This window comes from Macrobrachium rosenbergii, chromosome 4 (assembly GCF_040412425.1).
Source record: "Macrobrachium rosenbergii isolate ZJJX-2024 chromosome 4, ASM4041242v1, whole genome shotgun sequence".
NCBI lineage: Eukaryota > Metazoa > Arthropoda > Malacostraca > Decapoda > Palaemonidae > Macrobrachium > Macrobrachium rosenbergii.
Genome location: NC_089744.1, coordinates 31,015,001 through 31,025,000, shown reverse-complemented (window position 1 = coordinate 31,025,000; position 10,000 = coordinate 31,015,001). Strand labels below are relative to the sequence as shown.

At 40.6% G+C, this 10,000-nt stretch overlaps 1 long non-coding RNA gene across 1 annotated transcript in view; it reads right to left on the bottom strand.

Annotated features, from left to right (window-relative positions):
• The window catches only part of LOC136832169 (uncharacterized), a 30,042-nt gene that overhangs the window by 19,951 nt on the left and 91 nt on the right, over positions 1 to 10,000 (bottom strand). Inside the window, exon 1 of the long non-coding RNA XR_010851104.1 lies at positions 9,931 to 10,000. This exon is cut by the window's right edge and continues 91 nt beyond it. This is a non-coding gene — a long non-coding RNA (uncharacterized lncRNA). The remainder of the gene's footprint in view (positions 1 to 9,930) is intronic.

Sequence of the window (10,000 nt, the reverse complement as noted above, 5' to 3'; positions counted from 1 at the left end):
ATCCGGGCGTTGCTGATCAAACACACTCAGTCAAGCACTGACATTTTCTCAAGGTATCTTCTAAGGCTGTACTGAACCTAGCCCTATTCAACCGTATTGATAACTATATTCACATATTCAAATCACGTTAAGCTAGAGATCAATAACTTTTCAATGCTTCTGAATATATAAACTCATTAACGACGTACCGTTATTATAAAATCACTCTGAGTCATTTAGATCAGTACAACGGTGAACATTGTCTTTTCAAGAAATAATTCATTTTGTGTTAGGCCTACGTCGATTTACAAACAAAACTAATAACCAGGTTAAGAAAGTTATTGACCATCTAATATCGGTTTAAAATTAAGAAAAAAAAGCAACTCACAAACTTCCTATCACTAGTTTTAAAATCTTATCATGATTTCCTCACTAACAGATCATATTTTCGACTCTGGTTTTTTTTTTTTTTTTAGTTAAAAACTAATAAAGTTTACCTTCTATTGCTTTCCTGTCATAATTACTTTCACCAAAGCAACGAGGTGATCAAGAGGAACAAGTAAGGAACAGTAAATCTTTACCATAAGTAACTAATTGTCTTCGATGTAGGGCTGTTAACGAAAACTCCTTTTAACCTGATATTTTGTACATTTATGATCTTGGAGGCCTAGAAACAAGTTAATCTGTGCAATCTCATCTGTTTCTCTTGTAACAGGGTCTAGAACTCCTATTTGTATGTGTAGTAACTGCATAAATGCATCAAATTTTAATGCATCTATGGATCCAGAAGGCAACATTAGTCTAATAATTTAAAACAGTTCAGTGTAGCGTGACTACACATTCCTTATAAGGACATTATCTCCTCTTTAAGCGTGAAATTCAGCACCATGACTATTAACCATCTAATAATATCCTAACATATATTTACCCAGATTGAGCTTTGGTATATTTATCAAAACTGAGCGGAACATTTCCCAGAATTTTTATAACAATCTTGTTTTTTTCTCAAAAGCTGCGCGTGTACTACCTTTAACCGATAGTTCCATTATCTATATGATTTACTTGGACTCAAAATATGTGCGAGTCACTCTACACCTGATTTAAATGTCTGTTTTACACCTGAAGGTCAGCTGTTTATGGCAATTATTATTTTATGAATAATCTTGACATTGCCACCTTACTCAAAGCATAGTTCCTGGTCTTTTATCACAGCCCACTGCTGAGGATCAGATATTATAAGCGTTTCTTCTACGAAAAATACGAAAAGTCTGGCCCCAGCGATTACTGTTTTCCTATTCTCAGATGTGACAAAATGTGGAGCAAGATATATATAAACATATAACTAGCTCAAGGCATGCAAAGTACTAACTAAACTTCAGTTTCATTGACGATACAATCCGAGATACCAAGGTTATCTTGCATTTATTACGTTGGTTAATTATATCAAGAAAAGAGCGAATGGTCATCATTTCAGTAAACAATGAGCCTATTACTGTACATTCCTATGATCCATGAACTTTCGAATGGATAGGCCTAATAATTTTACTATTTAATCCTTGGAAGCTTATAGTCCTTGGTGACACACGTTTTTCAAGGTTCGACTTCCGTAATTGTGCCTAAAAACTGTTGGAATGTCTGGCTAACTACGCATAAACGACTACAGAAACCATGTTATCCCACATATTTAAAACTAACGTTAAGTCTCCACTGAATGCCAGACTGTAGACGGCAACGCAAGCATTCGGCTTAGACTAAAATTCCTGCTGGATTCTATTCAATATGCAATACGATAAACTTGACATTTTTTACTGATACAACGAAAACCACTCATATTTAACGCTGACTCTTGCACCCGTGTCCTCCAAAAAACAGCATTCTAACCCACCAGCTACTTACAACAAATGCAGTTCGCAAAATGACAGCAAATCCGGTAAAAAGAAATTAATGAAAACAAGCTTTGTCTTCTTCAATGAACAACACCTCCCTCACACACACAACCACAAGGTTTACCTGTAATAATGATTTAATTTTAGGACACTTGAAACACTAACTTACAAATATACTATCAACACGCGCAATGCACCTTCCTTTTTTACCATCCATTGCCTCATTTCTCAGTTTCTTTCCTTTTGAAACGTTTCACAGCAATAACAGTTGCAGCATTCACAATTCTGCCTTTTTAACTGCCTAGAAATATATAGACTTATATACAGTAAGAACTCTGAGTGACTGATTTCATTAAAAAAAAACTTTCATTACCTTGACACAAGAGGCCACAAGCATTAAATTGTCAGGCCCTGTATTGACAATGCTTTGTTACTAATAGCGAAAGTCTATCGCATCTATATCCCCTTTACATATATGATGTGGATTACGCCCTGTAAGTAAGAGATCATTTCTGTACCATCAAAATGAGCAGTGGGCATACCTTTCAAATTGTCCTTGGTCATAGTCTCTATAACTTTTTTTCTGGAAAACGTCTCGTAGCCTACAGTGACATTCAAGCAGGGGCGTTCCTAAACATTTTGGGGCCCGGGGGCACAGTCCCATTGGGGACCCCTCTTATGAAGTGAGAGATGAACGAAGTGAGCTAAAGCAGCTGGGGGGTTCGGGGGGGAGCGCTGTAAGCCCCCCGGGAAAATTTTTAGAATAAACAATTGTAGGATCATTTTAAAGGCACTTGCAAATGCAAATTTCAGAAATTTTATTTCTTAAAACTAGGTGTACATTGAATAATTAAAGATCCACTTAATCCAGTTAAACAAAAAATGATAAATGGTAAAAATGAGGATAACAGTAATGTACACTCGACAAGGAAAGTTAGGATACAGTTTTTTAAAATCTTTGGACATAAATTGCTCAATAATGATACATCTGGCAACTTTAGAAAGGGGAGGAGCTTCAGTCTTATTGTATTTGTTTTTTGCTTGACCTCCTATAACTTTCGATCATATTCTACGGTTCTGAAATCACTGATACTTAAATACAGTAGTAAGCTTTACAGTATTCGTTCAAGTTGTAATTTGCAGCGACAGTTCTAAGCTAAATAAACATTTTCCGACATAACTTACCAAGTAACCTTACACAAATGAATTTATGACACCACAATGAATGGAATGCTTGCATAATCGGAAACGTGATCTTCCATAATGAAATCAAGAGTTAAATTTTAGCAATGTCCAACGAAAAACTTGGGGAACAATAAAGTAACGAATGCAATGTTATGATGAGAGAGAGAGAGAGAGAGAGAGAGAGAGAGAGAGAGAGAGAGAGAGAGAGAGAGAGAGAGAGAGAGAGAGATTGTTGTTGTGTAAGCCTAGGCCTATATGTAGAGCTACTCATTTCATTTTTTTTCTTTTAGAGATTGAGCAATACTATATTTGTATAGTATGTTTTAGCAATGGAGAGAGAGAGAGAAACTATGGCAATGTCACGAAATATCCAGTTACCTGTGTTTTCCCGCCAAAGTTCTCGCCCTGCTCCTCACATCAATAGAGAACGCTCTTGCGGATTTAATAGATTTGGTCAACCTACCCTAGCTGTCACAGCATTTACTGCCATTAATTCCAGCTGACTTTTAACACCGTGAAATACAAATATGAACGTGTAAAAATTAAAGAAATTATCATTACCTCGTATGATGATGCAATAATAAGCCTGTTCATAACGAAAAACGAGTAAATATTGCCATTCTGATAAACAGTACTATACCGAGATATCCACACACTATCTTTTAGATCTCTATGAACGAAGTCATCTGAGAAATTCTGATTACTTCGGACATGCATGGTGTTTTTAAGTATCTGAACGTTTTTGTTTTGCAGATTTAACATATATGATATAATTTGCATTGTATTTTCATATTCTAGAATAAATTTACTGAGATTATGTATTCTCTGTAAGAAAAAAATTAAAATTCAATGAACGAAATCTAATGAAAACTGTATCCTCACTTTCCTTGCCGAGTGTACTCTAATGGCGATATGATGTGGAGGGAGTTAAATGAATCAATATTGCTGGAAGGGACTCCATTATGTGAAAGGAGGTAGATCAGAGTGAAGGGAGGTAGATCAGAGTGAAGGGAGTTAGAACAGAATGAATGGAGGTAGAACAAAGTTTGGAGCGGTAGAACAGAGTGAAAAAGTTAAAACAGTGAAGGGAAGGTAGAACAAAGTGAGGGGAAGGTAGAACATAGAAAAGGGAGGTAGGACAGAGCGATGGGAGGAAGAACGGAGTGAAGGAAGGTAGAACAGAGTGAAGGGAGGTAGAATAGAGTGAAGGGAAGGTAGAACATAGTGAAATGGTTCAAAGGGAGCAAGAACAGAGTGAAGGGAGGTAGAACAGAGTGAAGGGAAGGTAGAACAGAGTAAATGAAGGTAGAAGTTGGAACAGAGTGAAATAAGGTAGAATAGAATGAAGGGAAGGTAGAACAGAGTGATGGGAGGTAGAACAGAGTGAAGCTGTGAAGGGAGGTAGAAAAGAGTGAAGGAAAGGTAGAACAGAGTGAAGGGAGGTAGAACAAAGTGAAGGGAAAGTAGAACAAAGTGAAGGGAAAGTAGAACAGAGTAAAGCGAAGTTAGAGAGTTAATTTAATATTGCTGGAAGGGAGAAAAAGGAGAGGAAGGACCACAGACCGCTCCGAGATTATAAACAAAACAAAAGCACTGGTATTCTTGTTGATATTAGTACACTTGTAAAGTCCCCGCCCAACGGGTTTTCTCTAGTGAACCTCCCATTTTCTACGGTGCCTTTTCCCGTGACCTTAGGTCAGGGTACCTAGCCATGTTTTATTTCTGTAAAAAGCGGCGTGCAGACGTCAGTACAAAGACATACAGGTGACCCAAGGTCAATTGTTCTTAATATGAAACAGGACAGGTAAATACAGGTAACATGACAAATAAAATTAACAGATTAGACACAATAATGCTCTGACACATGTACAATACAAAAGGGCACAAATGAGTAAGTAATAAATGCACATTTACATAAATAAAACATGGCTAGGTACCCTGACCTAAGGTCACAGGAAAAGGCACCTTAGAAAACGGGAGATTCACTAGAGAAAACCCGTTGAGCAGGGACTTTACACACTTGTTAGTATGTAGGGCCTATACTTAACACTTTTCAAGTTGCTCACTTGCTCCTACTGTCCTACAATTTTTGACGTGCCTTCTTGGTAGCAAAATCCTCTATTATATCACTTGTATCAATTCATCTACCACTTCTGATTCCACTGACAAATACTAAACTACTAAGCCTGTCTTGGCCCATGTAAGGAAGGTGCTGAGTGACATACTGGCTGGGTGTTGTCTAGTTTATTACTGGTTCCTTACTGACTGATGTACAGAATCTTCACAGAAGTTATCAGCTGGTGTGAGCCGCAACGCAGTTACTACTCTCTGACAGATCAAAACCGGGATTAGGTTTCGGGCATCTGTGTTTGTTGACAGACAATTAAATGGCAATTTAGAGAGACATAATAAACGTACAATGATGAAATACATATCAGTGGAAAGACCAAAAAAATTCTACATGTGAACATTTACATGATAAACTCGATACATTAAAGAATGTAATGAATGATGTGATTGATGCGACATCGAAGACGTCTGACGCTTCACAGACAGAAACATACATACAATTTAATACAGAAGATTCAGTTGAACATTACGAGTACATAATCGGAGCACTTGCATAGCAATGCAAGTAGTGGTGATCATAAATGAACTGTGACAATAACGGTTACAGAGAAATATGTATAAAAGTCGTATGGGAGAAGCTGTTTTCCTGCGAGCCATTGTTCCACTCGTCAGCTGAAATCGCGGAAGAGAACGGAGCGCTTTGTTTGGTCTCTGGCAGACCACACACATGGTCCTTACAGATACTTCCCCCCCCCACCCAAGCAAGGCCCAACAGCTTGGTACTGGCGGTGAGTAAAGGGGGCGACAGGTTGGTGCATCGGCCGGGAAGCAGGCCAAAGGATGACATCGGCTGATCCTTTGGTAGCCAGCTCGTGGATGCCGTCCAGCAGGAGCTCGAGGACGGCAGCAGGCTTATGGATGACGTTGGCTGATCCTTCGGTAGCCGGCTCGAGGGTGCCATCCAGTAGGAACTCATAAATGAACTGTGACACTAATTATAAAAGTCGTATGGGAGAAGTCGTTTTCTGGCGAGCCATAGTTCCACTCGTCAGCTGACTCGCAGAAGAGAATGGAGTGCTTTGTTTGGTCTCTGGCAGACCACACACATGGTCCTTACACTCATCATGCTGCGTAAATAGTTCTTCACTAGCTTCAGCTTTGAGAAGGCTCTTTCACAAGAAGCAATAGATGTTGTTATGTTAAGTAAAATTCTGACTGCTGTTGCAAGATTGGGGCAAACATCTTTTCCATAACTACTGACTTTTTTCAAAATATCCACTTGTAGCCTTGGTAGTTCTCTACTGAAAAACATTACACATGCCTCTATTATATCTGTAAGGAAGGTATTGAGTGACATACTGGCTGGGTGTTGCCTAGTTTATTGCCGATTCCTTACTGAATGTGAAAGTACAGAATCTTTGAGGTTGTTATTGGCTGATGCGAGCCGCAGTGTAGTTTCTACACACAGACATGACAAAACAGAAATTATGTTTCAGACATCTGTGCTTGTCGACAGACAAACGGATGATAAAACATATATCAATAGAAAGGCCAGGAAATTCCACATATGAACATTTGCATGAGATTCGAGACAGATTAATGAATACAATGCAGTAGCGTAATATGTGTGAAATGGCGAGACGTTTGGCATCTTCACAAACAGAAACATACATGCAGTTTGATACAGAAGATTCAGTGAAACATTATGAGCACATGGTCGGAATGCTTGCATGGCAATGCAAGTAGTGGTGATCGTAAATGAAATGAGACAACGATGACAGAATTGTTGTTGGAAGAAGTTGCGTTCCTTCGAGCAATCGCCGCTGACACATGGGAGGGGGAGAGAGCGGGATGCTTTCTTGGATCTTGTTTTGTCCGATGGCTGACTCATCACACGCGATGCCCTGGGACCACACATTGGTTCCCTTACAATATTCCCCCCCCCACCAAAGCAAGGCTCCGATAGCGGAAATCATCTTGCTGACAATGTCGAATGGGCGCGAAGGGCTTGGGCTTTGGGCAGGCAGCAGGTTGAAGGACGACGCTGGTCAGCAGAAACTCTAGGAGGACTGCAGCAGGCTGAAGGATGACGTCAGCTGATCCTTCGGTAGCCAGCTCAAGGAGGACAGTAGCAGGCTGAAGGATGACGTCGGCTGGTCCTATGGTGGTCAACTCGTCCAGTAGGAGTTCGGGGGCGGCGTCAGGCTGCCTGGAGGAGGCGTCCAGGGCTTCGGTGGTGGAGTGGGTCATCTTGGAAGGTTGGACATCTATTGTAGGCTCAGGAATGGCAGGAGGCTGAGTGGAGGAGGTGGTGAAGGATTTGTTGGCGGGTGGGTCGTCATCGTGGGTCAGAAGTCTACCATCGGCTCCTTCGGGTCACTCCGGGGTCACCAGTGTGAGGAAGGTATTGAGTGATATAATGGCTGGGTATTGTCTGGTTTATTGCTGGTTCCTTACTGAATATGAATGTACAGAATCTTCGAGGTTGTTATTGGTTGGTGCGAGCCGCAATGTAGTTTCTACACACAAACAAGACAAAACAGAGATTATGTTTCGGACATCTGTGTTTGTCAGCAGCCAAACAGATGGTGATTGTGAGAGACATAATAAACGTACAATGATAAAAAATATGTCAGTGGAAAGGCCAGGAAATTCCACATATGAACATTTGCATGAGATTCAAGACAGATTAATGAATACAATGCAGTAGCGTAATATGTGTGAAATGGCGAGACATTTGGCGTCTTCACAAACAGAAACATACATGCAGTTTGATACAGAAGATTCAGTGAAACATTACGAGTACATGGTCGGAATGCTTGCATGGCAATGCAAGTAGTGGTGATCGTAAATGAACTGAGACAACGATGACAGAAATGTTACAGGAAGAAGTTGTGTTCCTTTGAGCGATCGCTGCTAACACACGGGAGGGAGAGAGAGCGGGGTGCTTTGCTGGAACTTGTTTTGTTCGATGGCTGACTCACCAATCACGATGCCCTGGGACCACACATTGGTCCCTTACATATCACTGAACAGGGAGATTGGCTGGACATCTTCATAAAAGGAGGCAAAGTCTGCATTGCATTTTTTGAAGCGTTTCCTCATCCTTAGATTAAGGTTAGTTCAGGGCTTCAGGCAAGTTAATTTAATTTGTGTTACTTTGGGATTAGGCTAGGTTGGGTTAATTTATGTTAGGTAACCTTGATTATTCGTATGAATTTTGTCATATATGGACAACCAAAATTTCACCATTGAATTAGTTGCTTATGCGCACAACTATTGAATTTGATTGGTAGATTATTTAATAAAGTTTGACTACTATTAAAACAAATAAGTGAATTTAATTACCTTTAAAAGTGAAAATACACAAGTGCAGCTTTATGCCTAACTGGTTGTTGTGACAACTGGAGTGGACGTGTCCACTTCGGGTACAACACCCTGGCCCATTTTCTTTTATACCGTCTACGTATATTTAAGGCAGACTTGGCTATATATTATTCATAATTCTCTCCCCCTCCCACACATGGCACTGACACCTCTTGCCTAAGTTCCATTACCCAGGGCTGGCCCAAGCACCCTTCAATGGGGCCACTGGCCCCCTGGGTTAAGCAGAAGGCCAGATTTACTGAATCATTTGAATGTGTATTATCTGGGCAAATAGGGCCATTATGGGGGCCCTCAGAGGATAATTAGGACCTCTATGAGCAATAATCAATTGCCTTAGATCGGCCCTGCCCTTACCCCAATCAACGTTACCCACCCTCCTCCGATCCGTAAGAGATCTATAATGGGGGTAATTCTAAGCCAGCTGTCCGCGGTGAGCTAGACTATGGCAATTGACGATTTCCTATGTTATTTTACTTGCTTTACAAGAATTTAAAGTAATATTTTGTCGGCCGGCTGTAACTAAGATGTCATTGACCATTGAAGACTGCGCGACTTGAATTGCCTAACGCAGGGTAGGTCTAAGCCAGCATTCCGCGGCAAGCCCCCCACCCCTCTATAGCTAATACGGCAAAATTGTAACCAGTAAACACCCCTAAAAATACCAACATAACGTACCCTAGGGGTGTTTACTGGTTACAATTTTGCCGTATTAGCTATGGAGGTGGGGGGGCGGGCTTGCCGCGGAATGCCAGCTTAGACCTACCCTGAGTTAGGTAATTCAAATCGTGTAGTCTTCAAAGGTCAATTACAGTTTAGTTACAACCGGCCGACAAAATATTACTTTAAATTCTTGTAAAGAAAGTAAAATAACAGAAAAACACCAATTGCCACAGTCTAGCTCACCATGGACAGCCGGCTTAGAATTACCATAATGGGCTCTACGATTGGGAGGGGGCCCCTGGAGAGCCCTATTTCTTTCCCATAACATTTTGTAATATTTTTGTTCACAAAATTGGAAATTAGGGCCCTTTAGTGGGCCCCAACCCTTCGGGTCCAAATATAAATGGGGCCCTTGGCCATTTTGGGGCACTGGATTTAGCTTGTCCTGTTATAGCAGCTATGGTTAAATTTCGCATTTTGGGGCCCCCCCTCACTTTGGGGCCCGGGGACGACTTCAAACAGTGGCCCCCCCCCTTAGGAATGCCACTGTATTCAAGTCGCCATATCCATTTACCTAATTCATCACAAAAATAACGCACAAATAAAAGGTGCATTCGCCTTCATATGTCACGAGTACTCTCAGTAAAAATTATCACGGCGATGCCGTATATACCCAGTTGTTTACAAGACTCTATTTTACTGTTTGAACACTTGACGCCAAACCTGCTGGTACGAAATGAAATACAAAACAAACACCAAATACCTCTGCTACCTAGAAGCACACTGACGATGTGAACAACAATGAAGAAGTCGAATTTTTCGAAAGGTTTTGA